This window comes from Varroa destructor, unplaced genomic scaffold (genome assembly GCF_002443255.2).
Source record: "Varroa destructor unplaced genomic scaffold, Vdes_3.0 BEIS01000004.1, whole genome shotgun sequence".
In the NCBI taxonomy this organism is placed as follows: domain Eukaryota; kingdom Metazoa; phylum Arthropoda; class Arachnida; order Mesostigmata; family Varroidae; genus Varroa; species Varroa destructor.
The window spans coordinates 35,642,144-35,658,183 of NW_019211457.1; the positions used below are offsets into that span (position 1 = coordinate 35,642,144).

Consider the following 16,040-nt stretch of genomic DNA (forward strand, 5'->3'; position numbering starts at 1 on the left):
TCTTTCTTAATAGCCGAAGCCGATCGATAATGGGAACAAGATTCAGGTTAACTTTCTAATAAGTGAACAGACCTAGACAGCCGGCTCAAACACATTTTTACACTTACTACCACAAATAAACGATCGATCTTTGGACACACAAGTGATGATTTTCAACGCTGTAAAAGGTGCATCGGATACTACGTTGCTATCTACCGTTGCTAATGGACGTTTTGTGATCATAGGCGTTCATCTGTACTTCTTCAACTTATCCAAAAAAAAATTGTTACGCGTAAACTCGACAGTAAATCGACAATAACTAGAGGCATAATAGATTAAGATAGTGACTGGTCTAAATTATAATCAAAATTTCTATGAAATGTGTAGGGCAAAAAAGGATAAAATGTCCGTATTGACAGCCAGATAGTGAGACTCGACCGTTTCCTGATTAGCGGAAAACCGGAATTAACGAAGTCGAAAGAATTGGGCCTATTACCGGTGTGATAATTCGTACGATTTATATCAGGCTAAACTTATTCTGTTATGCGATTGTACAATTTCCACAATTAAGATTTCGTGACAATTTCATAGTCACTACAATGGACATATAATTGTTATTAAAATTATAAGCAGAAAGTATTACGTATAATTTATAAGCGCAAATTTACGTGAATAGCTAAGGAATGGCTTTAGAGTTCATACGAAACAATGATGAATCATGTTTATTTCTGAAGTCATATTGTTGATTAGGCAGGAGGGAACTTTTCACTTAATCAGAGATGTTTTACCTTAACCATATTACAGAAGCTTAAAGTTTGAAGCTGTTTCCTCTAAAATGTGCTCTGTTTGACATAAAGCATGTGAAGCCATTATTGGGTCTAGCTTGCCACGTGAAACATGGAATGTGTTAAAAAAAAAAAAAGCTGGAATACATTTCACATGACATTTTAAAGAAAATCATACAGGACATCTACCTCTTCCTCGTGTTTTTATGAGGTAACACCACTCGAAGTTCTCCACAAGGCGTAATAACTATTACAAGACTTTAGTAGAGCAGGAAAATTCGAGATGGCCTAACATAGCAATGAACAACAAGACTAACTTGGTGTGTGTTTCTTAAAAATCGGAAATACAACCCGACAAAAAATATTCAGTTGCCACGCTTAGGTTAGGTTAGGTGTACGAGCGAACTCTAGTCAACCTGATATAAATTTTCATAAATCAGTCCGAACCAGAACCTGGGTATGAGCGATTCAGATAGCAAATAACTATTGCACTGCTCTAAAAAAGGGCGCTATACGCGAAGGTACTCAGTCCCGATGATGGGTAGCGTAACGGGTAGCTTGTCGATCTACTAAACTTGAGAGGCGCCTAGTGACTCGGGTTGAAATCCAAGCGTGGACACATTTTGTCTCATGCAGGGAGCCAACCGTATGATAGAGTGCTTAACGTTGACATTTACTCGAAACGTCAAAATGTTCGTTTAATAACACCGGCTTTCCAGAAGCAGAGCGTCTGGTGCAACAGAGGTATTTTTCAACCGAATTTCATATTCAACGAAATTGAAATGATAATGATATTGAATATATGAGTCGTCCTTTCCCGTATTCGTTGTGGCAGTCTTCAAACAGCGCCAGGATCCTTGTTTTAGTTTGAGATCGCGGGCTGAACCCTTTGCACTCTCGACAATATGTTTTAGCAAATCGCAGACATTTCTGCTTTTAACAATTGGTCCACCAGAAATGATCGCATAATTTTTGCTGCTCCATGGGTCGAGCTTACGAATCGTTCGAGTCATTTTGCCATGGGCTCGTAAGCAACGGTTCTACAAACACCGTAAGACGAACCGTACAAATCAGTCAGAACCACGTAGATCCCCTTGACGACTGCCTGAGAGTCCGCGGTTGAGCCAACACGGGAACAGAATCAGTATTGTTGGTCCCGAGTAATTATCATTTGGTGAATTTCTCTTCGACAATATAAGAGACGCTTCACAGCAATGTCCCAACACTTCAGGAGAGGAAACAGCTCCTTCTTTCTCATCAAATGAATAACACAAACGTATATATTTTTTTAATTTTGTAGAAGCGTTTGTTGCGCTCGGGAATATTCGCTGTATCCTGATAAGGATGTTATTTATACAAGGGGATTCATAGCCAAGATACTTATTATTGAAACATTTTACGTGATTACAACTTCCCAGATTAAGTAACATCATCAGCACGTAAAACTGTACAAGTATCCATTTTGTCACTGCACGTATCACACACTTTAGTCCTGCTACGATGAGTAACAGTAAAATAAGCGTATTGTGTTCTTCTTTTAAAACACTTCGTCCCTCAAATAAAAGCGAAACGGAAAAAACGTGCTTGTGTATTACTATCGATAAATTCGAGTTGCGGAATCAAATTCTAAAAGAGGATAATGAATTCGAATGGTAGCACACTTCCGTACCTAACATAGAGATCACTTTCTTGTTGGTAAATACTGAAATGGATAAAGCTACGTGTGTAGAAGCTTCCCGTCAGACGACGCACTACCTTTGTTAAGCAATTCGAGTTTTCGAAACAGATACGAAACACACACTTGATAACACTCAACATTTTATTAAATGGTCGAAGTACACGTCCGGTCGACCGTTCAAGTCCTTTGCAGGTCCATAGTCTTCGTTTGATAGAATTCAAATCTCTACGACTGTTCAATCTAACTTTGCTAAGCTCTCCTGAAGTGCTGGAGTTAATGGCAGATTGAAACAGCGACTGAGGTTCTCGGTGGAGGATGGCCCAGCCGTTAACAGATGGAAAACGATGTTTCGCGTTAATCTGTGCGATACCACGGTTCTTCTAAGGAACGTAGCCTTCGTCCAGTTCAGTCGTTGGGATAATCCGCAGTGAGGTGCTTTGAGACTATGTTCAACTCGTATTTGTCGATCGGTGGAGCCTGGAGGTCGAAAAGTCTTCAAGTAGCTAAAAACATAATTGTCTGCATAAATATAATAAAAAATAAAAACATAAATAAGAGTATCTGCATTTTCGCCTGATAGGCTGGAAATATCTGCGGTTATTGTTAGAAATTGGTTAACATATGTTAACGATGTGCTTCACAGGCGGCGGCTTTGCCACTTCCTATTGATTTCTTTGCCTCGGTTTCGATTGAGCTGACAGTCTGATTCGATTCGGAGGCGACAGAATGTAAGCTGGCTGAGGCTTGCAGCACATGGAAACTAAGCTAAGATTCCGTAAATAATTAAGTTGTCAGCATCTATGGGAACCATCACCATATTGTGGATCTGAGTATTATGTCAAGGAGATTTTTAAGCGGGACTAAGAAAAACAGAGAGCTCAAGTTATCATCCTGGATCACACTTGTAGCCTAAAAGAATGGTGACAGCTCCGAAGCCCTGCCATCGATTGTCATCCTGTTTTCCTGGAGAGTAATTTTTATTACGTTAGGCAGGTTTGTAGGAAGGCGGAGTCGACTAGGATGTTTACATTGCCAAAGGATACCGATAGTTCGCTTGACGTTGGCAAGTAAGATATCGGTCAAACGATTTCTCCTGAATCTGCGGTTTTCCTTGGCTTTCATACTTGCACGATCCGAAAATTTGTTTAGTCTCCTTTTCGACAGATACGAAAGAAGTTTATAGCTTTTGCAATCTTTGATTCTGGTCGTCTTTGCCTTCAGGAATGGCGAGGAACCAGTAAGGAGAAGGCAGTCTGGGACAAAGACATTTGTCGAACAAAATGGCCCAGTACTGTGCCAGCCCTAGGGTTACCCAGAGGCCGTTATTTAAGTCGATGAGAATTAATGGGCTAATGGGACACGATTGATCCGTATCATTTGTACGGGTAGCGCTCGGCTTCTTTTATAGAAATATTCTTCTGTTGTTCCAAATATTTTTCCCGCAGGGCAGCACGTGTTTTCCGGCAGATCATCTGGTACGCTTTGCCTACGGGCCTCTTCATGGATTGTAGTGTTGTCAACACATTAAATACATCCTGGGCATGGCAAGGAGGGCTTCAAGTAAAATCAAACCAAGGCAATTATCTTTAGGGGGCCTTGACAAACGAAGAATTGCAACGTCAGTTGAGTCTGGACTTGGGAGCACTTCATATGCCAACTGACAGGCATTTTGCACGTTAGGTTACGTGGTAAAGGCTTATCTCTCGGACGAGCGACAGCCTCGGCGGAACCTCAAGGTCCAATTAAAATATGCTGCTAAGGTAGTGTTCTTTCAAAAATGAAGTGATTCTCTCCGGTGTATTTGATTTTATTGCAGCGTATTCAATGCAATGGTATATATCAGGAGACTTCTTGCAGAAACCTACAGCGCTAAGATTGACTATCCAGCAGCGATGCTCCACTACGGTGTTTCGAAAGGTTGACGCACGATTCGAAAGAAGTTGTCCTAGGCGCGTATTGAGTGTCCTGACACGATGACAGAAAAGCTGGAAAGAGAAAGGCCACAAAAAGCTTATCCGCAATGCTGTACGCTCTTTATCACTTGGTCACACGCCACAGTTGGCACACCTAAGCTACACAAACTAATACCATTGTCTCTCAAAAAGCGTATAGTAAGACGCTCTACTCTATAATTACAAATTACTGAGCTCCGCCACTGGGACGACCATAGATTGTTGGCTTTTTTTTTTTCTACTATTTTTGGCCATGGTCTATGTCCTATGGCCACGATCAAAACCAAACTGAAAAATTGTTTGCTTATCCTCACGAAAAGAACTGCGTAATTAATCAACTGTGTACATATACAAACAGTTGTTAAACCTGTAAATAATGTACCACGATAAATTAGTAAATATATATAAAAAATAAACAAGTAAGCCATTCAAACATTGCGAATGGTTTCGAGCATTAGTCAAACTAAGTGATGATAAAGTACGAGTAATATGTCCTGCCTATAGGTCCTCGGTCTGCCTGAGTTTTACTACAAATAAATATATTATATAGAATAATATCACAAAAAAAACGACCTAATGCTACTGGGCGCCTTAATGCAAGAGCGATTCAAATATTCGAAAAGTAGCACCCAGAAATGACGGGATTAGGAAATAATGCGCTGACTGATTATGTTTTCTGCAATTAGACATCCGAAAGTTATAGCAGAATAAAGACCAAAGCGGGCAGCAGTCATGGTGGCACAGAAGCACAAACCAAAAACCGAAATAAAAACCAAAGGTATAATAGAAATCCAAAAAAATCTGGTGCTCACAATTGGACCGAGTTCAATGTGGATTCTATTCGATGACTGTGCACGTAAGATACAGACGAAAAACAACCTGGCTGGAAATGATTTGATAACTACCAGTCGAAATATCTCAAAGAGGAACAGAGCATATTGAGGGATATGCTTTAAGCCTTAGTAAAAAATATCTCGAAAATAAGAAATACATGCAGTAAAATAGTAACTTAAACTGTTGATTGGGGAAAATTACCCAAGCAAACGTCTTCTTCTGTATGTGGAAAAGATTACGAGCTCAAAAAAGAGAAAAAATAACTTGAAACATCAGAGTTTACGATACAAAAAACTGTAAATACTCAACAATCAATAAAATAATGTAATATAATACACCTTGTTGGTGCCACCAGAAACATTGCAGAAAGTGCATACTAATGCTGCTTACGAACTTGTAGCAATGACTGAAGTCCATCCATCCAAGCTGAACAATTGTTTAGTAAAAGGCGACGATGGGATACCGAGCCGAACGAGCAAAAACGATAACCTCTTTGCTTGCCTTTTTCAATACCTGTGCAAACCCTGTATTGAGCCGGCTGTTTTCGACAACGCATTGTGAAAGGGCAAAAAACAACTAGTGCCAGCAAAAACGATGGACACTTAACGCTTAACAACCTTCGATCAGTAGCAGTTCCTTCTGTCCTTAACAGGCTGCTGGAGAAAGCCCTAAGGTAACTTTACTTCTAGAAGGAGAAAGGTTAAACCAATATGCATTCAGGATGAGGTGAAATACGGCAAATACGACGCAAGCAACGGAAAAGTAGTGTATTTTTAAAATGTGGATGGGGAAAGCAGTCGACGGTGTTAATGAAAAGCCATTAATCAACAATCTAGCTGGCTTCGGCATACTTGGCTGAGGAAGAACGATAATCGGAAGCTTATTTTGCATATAATATAATAATAAATATAGGGTCCTATAGAATTCGGCAATGGAAGTTGTGCTTTTCGTTATGTATGGAAATGACCTCGAAGAGTTCTGCACTGACCTTGAAATTGTGCAGTTAGCTAATCATCCTTGCCACAAGTACTGCAAAGTATGAAGGGACAACAACTCTAGACGGCTATCAAATATTAACTACTGGCTCATTGTAAAATACCGCTCTATGAATATTTTTAGGATACCAGTGGTCCCCTATAGACGTAGCTCAATTAGATGTGATCTTACATAATTACAGATCTTCTAAGTGCTGGATAATGATCTAGGTGAGGCTGTTCTGGAATCTACGTATGGTGGTAATAGTCGTTATACTTAACCATATCATCTACGTTTTCATCAGTAGGTGATTCTAATTATTCGACTCTACAGAACAGGACAATACATAGAAGGACTTAGAAAATGACCTATCGAACTAATTTTAAATGCGACATTCATATCTAAAATGTCAGGCAAAATTAAGGACGGGTCGTAGATGTCTTATTATCCAAATTAGAAACCTATTGTCGACTGGCCTTCGTGAAAAAAATCCATTTCTCTTTAATTTAATCGTGCTTTAATGTGGCATTAGAACGCTCGGAGTCAGCGGCGAGGCAAATATACCACCTCGCGTCAGTCTCGATATAAAGGCCTTAAAAATGTCAAAAAGCAGCGATACAGCTAGGTAGTCTCGCAGATTTTCCAACATAGGTCGGTTATTTATGCGAATAGGTAGAACCTCTACAAGCAGCATCTAAAGGACTTGCTTCAGTGAAACAAGGAGGCCTAGTTACCACCTTATTAAACCAGCAAGCAATTGAACCTAGCGGCTCAGGCGACACGTGACTGCCGACTATCTGACCTCGGAACATCCCCAGTAGCTGGCTATGGCGTAGAGTTCATATGCAAAAGCTCCATTGTTGTAAACTGCGAGCAACCGCCTTAGTGTAAAGCCATGTTTTAGGTATGTTCGTAGACAAAATGGGTTAGATTACCCACTCGCTGGAACAATCTTGTTTATCAAAGACTTGACACACAGATAGCTATGAACCGCTTAAATCACATGCGGGCATAGATTATATCCCATTTGGAATTTTCATGAACGAAATAGCCACAGTTTTGCTAATTAGTTGCTCCAAGTAATTGCTCCAAGATGTTAATTAGCTAGCTGGCACTTAATTGAATTACTAATAAGATAAAGTAAGCTAAAATTGTGTTAAACACCAGTTTGAGACAATACACTGATAAGTGCTCGTTCTTTGCCAAATAAAATTGCATTTCTTAAAAATCATCACAGACTACAAATGATTGACAATGCTAACGACAGTTACCTTTTTGGTAGGTATCGTTAGCACTATCAATTATTCGTCATCGTTCGGAGCCGTAAACCTTTATTACCGTCTAAATAAAATTGCGATCATGTGTTTAAAGTAGGTAGAATTGTTAGTATATATAATTTTAGTACAGAGAGAAAGAGTTTCCAGGCGCGTCGGTGTATCTGGCTAGCTCTTAACGCGTTGTCCAGCGGAACATACGGCGCAGTGTAAAAAAAACAGCGCCGTGAATTTCGCCAAAGACATTTCCGTTAAGAGAGATTCATATCGTTCATTTTCCCACCTTCCCAGCCCGCCACATATAACCCAATCATACGTTCATTTGGAATTCCTGTACAGCTAGTCGGCATTATAGTAAAAACAGTCGAGCTCATCGATTACTGGGACACTTCCACATCTCTTTACAATATGAAATGGGAATAGCATGCCCTTGGACTCGTCATCGACGGACATAAAACTGTCGCTGGCCTAAAAGCGTGCATTTGACGTAATAATCTGGCTGGAAATGGTCACCAACCGAAGGAGGACCGCGGAGGATGCTATAAGTGAACATAACAATGTTAAATATCATTCGTAGCGCTGATCGTCCCCGATAGGCGTTTATCCAGCGATCCGAAGTCTACATTTATGGCATGGGACGTGGTAGAAGTCATTATTATTTAAAAATGCATATATCCAAGGGTTGTGGCAAGCACTGTCCAGTAATGCACTACTTGACATACCCATATTCGCCATGTTTTTCTCGAATTTAATATCGTTCGTAACGAGTAAAATTACTACTGGGTACTCCCTCGTCTTCGAATTCGTTTGCGGTAAAATTGCACTTTATTCCCATGGTGCGCCCTTGTCAAATAAAAGCCCAGTTGCATAGAAAAAACGTACGAAGACGATTACAAATTGTACGTACATACATCACTTAGGAGGCTCCAGATTTCATTACATCATCAATCCTATGTCAAAGATTCATCACAGGAGTTTTTGAGCACAGTCCAGACTTAAAACGCACCCCTGTTAAAACGCCCTGTAGATAATTAATAATAATAATAATAATTTTGTAACTCTCTTCTGTGAATGTACAGCACTTGTAGTTATATTAGGCTTTGCGAACGAAAAACAGCGTACGCTTTTATCGCGAACTGCTATACTTGCCCGTTGCCATAACTGGCCCATGTCATTTCAGTGCATAGTGTATGGAACCTACTATAGACAGTGATCTTGTTTTACCAGAAGAAGAACGCTACCGAAAAATTTGGATGCGCCATACATCCTAGGACCGAGTTGAAAAGACGGAACATGAAAGGGACACACAAGATTCAAACATCTACGAATTCTATTGAGTATATAATAGCGTTGGAACTAGTTCACAGTTATTCTTTATATGTAATCAGTCTATGGTACATTATCCCAGATGCGATTGGGGAATTTCTCACTTTTAGTTACTTAAGTACGTTATTTTCGTTGTTGATACATGCTACTATTTAGTACAACGAACAGTACAGGCGGCAACCATTGAGCCTTATTAAACCGGGCAAAAGGTCATGTTAAGAAAAGGACAGGTTTGGTGTCACTTGATAAAAACTAGGGCTTCGCATAAAGGTTCGGATACTGTATATGTTGTCTCTCACATCTAGCCTCGACTTGGATGCTCTAGAATTACGCTACAACCTCGAGTCACCCATAGGTAATACCGAAATGGCCGTTCTTCTCAGTAAAGGAACAGTCCCGAGAGCTCAGCATGTGAGCCAGTACATTTCGTGCTTTCGAGGCGTAACAGTAAAATCATAAATAGAAAAAATAAAGCAAGCGACGAATATTTGTATCGGCTATTTAAATCATTGAAAACTTTGAATAGTTAGATTTTCATTTCAAAGTAACATTAGCAGACGGAATTTCGTAAATACTCACACAAAGGATTTAACTACCGTAGGCTATGTGACTACCATCCGAAAATAATAAGTTTAAAACGCACAATGACGCTCTGTCTATTGCTTGAAGGCGAGAATGCTGGTTACTGTGACCATTGAGGCCTTCCAACAACATATAGCAAACACAATACACTGTCGGGCTCGATGCGGGATCCTTCCTGAAAATTGTAATGAAAAAGCAAAAAATTTCTCTCGATCTGAGTCCAGGACGCATAGAACCATATGTGGTGCACAACTTGAACTGCTACCGTCGGCAAAACATGAGTCAGTCCATGCATTTCACCAGATAAGCGAATCATGTCAGCCAAAAAAAACGAGCGATTCCGATGACAGTGCCGAACAGATTCAGCCGTAAGCTGCCGTTAATGTTCGCAGAGGATATCAGTGACATTCTTGTTTACGAGATATTGCCCAAAAAGGAAACAAACGATGGTGCTGGATGGATGTGAGGCGTTCGGCGATGACACATGACCTCTTCGCCTTGCCTGAAGTATGGCCTGAATCAAAAAGAAGAAGCAAATAATGACTTCAGCTTCATTTCTCTTAAGTGCAAAAGTCGTGATCTAAGTTCCGATCATATCCATGCACTAAAGAGCTCGATAGATGGTAAGGCGTCCATTTCCCTTGACTTTCTCAAACAAGGCATATCGAGACTAGCTATGGTAATGAAAGTCGTATGTACATAGCTGTTGAGAGAAGCTTACAAAGTTCAGCGTTCAATGCAGAAACGGCATGGGGGCACTCACAATGTACAAGAAAAAATAGTTTTCCGACCTGGTTGGTTTCCCGCATAGTTGGAAAGTCTTTTAGCTTTCATTCTTATTGTCGTATAACCATTTATACATTCGTATAACCTACGGATGCGTACGTCGGCACATAGGAATCAGTTGAATACATACGTCGCCTTCAGTTACACCATTCCGTCTAAGATAAGTGTTTCATTTTACAACGCGTCAGATGTTCTAATTAGTTGTCTTTCTTTATTTCTGTAGGTTGGTGCCTATTGAAGTCAACATAAAGCTCTTGTGAAGCGGAACATCCGCCAAACAGATCCTTCTAGGCACTTTACATATTTATATGTATTATAGCTTATAGCTAGAGTGGCGTTTGTAGGCACACAATGGCCAATCACTATGGCTCATTTCATGCTTCAGTGCTCGTTATTTGTATAACACCAATAAGCGCACCTTCGTAATTTACGAGAGATCCTTGGTTTATTACTATAATTGATCGAAAGAACACGTCGGTGGAACGGCAGTAGACAGAGAGAGACCGCTAGCCAGCCATTGTGTCGATTCACGCTAGTGACGGACTCGTCAACAATTTTTTTCTTTCTATCGCTACTGATCGTGCTATGAAAGACGCTTTTTTTTCCGCAGAATAGCGAAAATGTCGATATGGCAATTAGGCCAGTCGAAGCGCCACGAAGTCGCCCATCATCCGTCGCATGTGATAAATAGCTCGTGCTCAAGCCTCACTAAGCGTATGTGAGTTCGCGTCTGGTATTATCGTTAGCCTTCGTTTTACATCATCGCAATGAAATTACCTATGTAACCGTAACTGTCAAATAATACCACCAACGATAGATCACTGCAATATAAAAGTTCTAATAACTTTTGGTGCTGCTTGTTGCCGTTCTCAGACGGAATTTTACAAAAAACACCTTAAGTCAGATTTTAAGTGTATAACTTCGCCCTCTGCCGTCGGCTATAGTAGTTAAAAAGATATCAGCCATATTTTTACGTAATAGTAGGCCTCTTCCTCTTCAAGTGTTGCAAATCGATTGAAAGCCTCGTTGTTGTCAACGAAACGGTTACGTTCGAGACTCCGGTCTGTTAAGTAAACTGTAGTTCCAAGTATATTTTATCTTGAAAAAGGTCCTTGGTCTTCTGCAAAGGATGACCTACGAATTGACACAGTATAACACAGACGGCAAGAAAAATGACGCTTCAATATACATAGAGGCTAAGTACTGTTCATTTCTAAAGCCACATTGACCGAGATGTGAACTAGATTCAATGAAGATATACGACCAAACAAAATTTTCCCCTATGAATAAGGTTTACTGATACTTTGAGGATCGAAGATAAATAAACAATCTTTGGCTTAGAATATGTTATTTCAAGTGATGCAAAATCCTCACATTTGAAAAATACTCTTTAGGGGTGGAACTTCTTAAGTCAATATTTTGCATTGAAGGCATCTTCGCTACTACTTGGTTTCGAAATGCAGAGCGAATAAATCTATACCGACTGGAACTGTGGTTTAATGATAGCGTGTGTTTTTTAAAAATTTAAAAAACCTATCCGGAAGGAAAAGGTCCAACATCGTTTGAAGTTTTAGTCGAAGATACATGACCATAGCAGAACAACGTCTTCTTGGAAAGTCTATCCTCCCTACTCGTCCCCTATAACATCAGATGCGGTTGCGGCTAAACAAATCAACTTAAGCCTCTTCCGCCTGTTTCTATTCATGCTTCATGAAAATTATTATTCCCAACTTACCAGACAAACGCAGACTGGGCCTTAGTCTGACAGGAACTTGCTAATGCTTCGTTTTACAAAAGAAGTTCCAGCTAAGATGAAATTGTCTCTCATCTACCCGACATTAGTAGTCCGGCCTAATCGTATAAGGACAATTCGGTAAAATTTATTCATCTTCTATATCTAGATAACATAAGCATCATATAATAATATTTTGTACATACATATCTTGCAACAGTTCTGAGAAGACCAAAAACGATATATTTTTGTGATGGTTAAGGTGCCATGGTTTCATGCGAAGTAACATACGGACATTGAGAAGCAAGCATAGTACCTATTACACTGCTCCGTGCATCTGATGCATATGCACATTCAATTAGTTCTGGAAGGCGGACCGGACCAGCACGTAGCTCATACTGGAAGCATGTACTACGTGCCTATTTGTGACATGGCAATCTGAGCCCAGAAGAACGATTGGCAAGCTTTCGTGGACGTACAAAAGGCAAAATTCGGTATAGCTGGTGCAGGATGATTTAGAAGTCCATACAATCGGAAGCAACAATCAACACAGTTACGGTCTTAGACTCAGCTTTTCTATTGAGGAAGAGTAATAATAGCTTACAAAAAAAAAAAGTATATCCCGTAAATACGGGGACCGGGGCAACACGGACGTCAGGGTTTCTACAAAGGACGAAATATAAGTAGCATCGTATGAGCCGGTGCCCTATTGCCACAAAGAACTTGTCCTTCCAGAGTTTGCGTCTATGTTGGCAGACAGGATTAATAAATCCCCTTAAAACCTTTAAACAGCGCTCCACAGTTTCAGGAGAATCACTCAGTAGGAACGCATAATGTGTAACGTTGTAACAATCTAGAAAGACTGACAAAGGAAACTCTTATCTAACCTGGGCTTTGCAGCTCTTCACGGTCTGAAATACCTTCAAAGCGGCACACTTATAATGCTACTTTGTATCCACATCATAGATGTACGTAATAACACAGTGGCTTTAATCCGGTCCCATTGGGATTACGCGAGGCTACATTATCCCGAGAAGGTCATTATTTGCCGCCACCATACCCGCATACACACACACGGGCTGAACATCTATCCGTGGTGGACCAACAATTCGCTCTTCGTGCAGAGAATGGAGTGATAATGAGTCGGACGCAAGCACCAACTAGTTGACCGCTGCCTCACTTGAGGTAGAGACCGAGATCAATAATCATAATTAATCTGGGTGGGCACCATAGAAAAATATTGCAGGCCAGACAAAAGGTAGACACAGAATCTGACATAAATGATTTTTTCGTTGATGCTTTACCCAACGGCCGAACTCCGGAAGGGTTCGAGTTGCATATGTACAAGAAAATCCAGGCCTGTGCATGGCGGCACCGCGAAATATTCCCATTTTCATATTGTCAACTCCCAGAGAGGCGCTATGCTAAGCTTGTTTCTGAGTCTCGTTAGACGCACCACGCCTAATGTGGCGAATAGAAATAATTGTCGTCAGCCATTAGGTAGAAAGGCCGACTAGCCAAACTAATGCGTTTGCAGCCGTGTTCAAGGACTACTATACCTGATATTACGAATGCTATTGGTGGGAAGGGTCCCAAGTGCTAGCAAACCGTTCTTTGGGTATTTTACAGAAAGGGCATGCAGAAAGGGCACCGCATGGAACCAGGCGGTATGAAGAAAATGGAGCGACCTTAAGTGTTTCAAATGGTTACCACAATAATCATGTACGAATCAAAGTACCATTTCTTGCGTGAAAAAACAACATAATTACTAGAATAATTCGAACTAAATAAATAAGCTTAGCATAAACAGTGCACTTTGCCGAATTTCGGTGACTAGGGAAATCGGGAAGCCTATATACGTTTTCCGGTTCTTAGGAGCACTATAGAACGTTTAAACGTACTTCATGTCGGGCTTGGCAATGCATCAAAAGCTGTTCAAGAAGCGAAGTCTATGCTCTTCAAAGACGAACAGCATGGTAAACAACACTGAGTACGTTTTTATCGTAAGCGAAACACAAACACTCGGTCCCGATCTGAGATTTCTCATCAATTGCCACCAAGTAGGTCTGATGCTGACACCCGCTAAGATACAGTTAGCGAATAATGTAATAGAATTTCAAGAACAATGCAGTTGTAAACTAACGCTCTGTGACTTTAACAAATGGCCATGCGTATCTTAGCGTGTCTACCTGGCCGAGTATGAACCGTCATTGATTCCTTGAAAATTCATCGATTTTTTTTATGGCTATCCATCTTGTCCATTGGCTTGTAGTCATATTTCAAGGCGTACACGGCTGTGTACGCATTCGTACCGGCCAAAACCGTTTAAGTTAGCCTGCTAAGGCTGCACATCAAGCTAAGCCAAATTAGGTTCTCAAGAATTTCAAACAAAAATCTAATTAACTAAGCCTAATCTATATGATGCTGTCCCATTTTCAAAGTTCAACAAAAGCGGCAAAGCAGAAATTGTAGAAGATGTCGTAGATAGGAGTTTGTATAGTTGTGTGTGCTACACTCCTGGTAAATACATGCTAATGACCGTCGTAGACGACGTGCTTCTATCGGTTGATGCTTTCCATTTGCAGTGAATCGTCACTGAACACTCAGGAGCCATTACCGAGGCTCACATACATGTGTATTTACATACAAACATACATATGGGACTCTTGATGCTATTCTAGTATTTTATTGTATAATAGAAAGGGCTGCCTCTACACGTGGCAAGGAAAACGGATCTATCGCGCGAGAAGCGTACACAACTGCTGCCGTATGCCCATGCGTCAACGGGCTTAAGCTGCTAGGCTGCATTTGCGAGAACCATTAGCAGCGGTAGCGACGGCATCGCAGCTCTGTTCCTCAGACTCAATTGATCGAAGGATCGTCGCGGTGCGTAAGGAAGCAAAACGCACATAATAATGAAAGAGACCCATGGTGCGAAGACTATAAGGGTATAAGAAAGACTCAGTTGTGCACCATGCGGCGCCAATTTCTATAATAATAATAATAATAACAGCGACAGCAATGACAACTGCAGTTGACTTACCGATTGTCAGTGTTACCGTTATCGCCGTCCATCTGTTGGGTCGGCTTCCTTGTCTATCTGTCTGTTCGTCTGCTCCCGTACCAAGCACATGGACGACCGAAACCCTGACGGCGCGGACGCTGAAGGGAGCGACGAGAAGCCCTGCATACGTGTACGGTTGTCGTTAATTTCAGCCAACTAACAACAGCGGGCATTACTGCACCATGGCACCTTCAGAGGATACGTATAATGGGAACAAAACTGGTCGCTGCTGCGGTGGGAGGACCCGCGTGGACGAGTTGTTGACTGGTTCGTTCGAAGAGGTCGACGGCGCAAACACATCAGACATCTGGCGCGGCTTATGACTGAAAGCTTACGGCTGGACGTCTGCATATCTGCCTGCCTGCCTGCCAGTCAGTCAGTTGCTCTGATTGACTCGTCAAGAATCGAGTCGGGAGGAACGCGGCAGTGGCCCAACGTTAAAACGGGTATGAACTCCTACGACTTCGATCGCTGTGATCTGGAGGACTGAACGGATTTCAGCACACTTATGAAGCTATTAATCGATAATTACGAAGCTAAAATTGAGCTGGATGTGAGGTAACACACGTCCATTTGAATCGCATCTGAAGCACCTCCTAAACAGCGCTTGAGCAGATGCTCCGTTACGACCAGTAGACCTAACGCAGAAGACAATTTCAGAATAATCTGGACATTGTCTTTCGCCTAGCCTTTTTTATTGTTGAGGTCTCGAACTGCTACCCCGCAGCTGAAGGTAAGGACTTCTACTCAAAATTATGAATATAATTTAAATCATTAAACCGTGTGTACTCCAATGAAGTGTTTTAAGGAGCACTTGAACCTGAAACAATACCTAGATGGTCTCGTACAATACCTAGATACGTAGATTAGAGCAGAGTCGAATGAAACGTAAGGCTTTATGTGATAATCAAGATTAGAATATTTAATAATATTAGTTGTTTACAAACGGAAAGATAAAAAGAGCCATTGGATCTGTTAACAGGTAAATTATTGTTAGCATTACCAAAGTAAATAAGCCACATATGAGCAAAAAGATATTGTGGCATCAAGATATTGCTGGCTTCTTAGTGTAG

At 40.9% G+C, this 16,040-nt stretch overlaps 1 protein-coding gene and 1 long non-coding RNA gene across 2 annotated transcripts in view; one reads left to right on the forward strand and one right to left on the reverse strand.

Moving 5' to 3' along the window:
- Positions 1-2,565: 2,565 nt before the first annotated feature.
- Positions 2,566-16,040, reverse strand: part of LOC147756133 (uncharacterized) — a 47,272-nt gene continuing 33,797 nt past the window's right edge. The window contains exon 2 of the long non-coding RNA XR_015326293.1: positions 2,566-4,427. This is a non-coding gene — a long non-coding RNA (uncharacterized LOC147756133). The remainder of the gene's footprint in view (positions 4,428-16,040) is intronic.
- The window catches only part of LOC111250387 (uncharacterized), a 47,082-nt gene continuing 41,858 nt past the window's right edge, over positions 10,817-16,040 (forward strand). The window contains exon 1 of the mRNA XM_086986885.1: positions 10,817-15,700. The gene's annotated coding sequence lies outside the window, so the exon portion shown is untranslated. The remainder of the gene's footprint in view (positions 15,701-16,040) is intronic.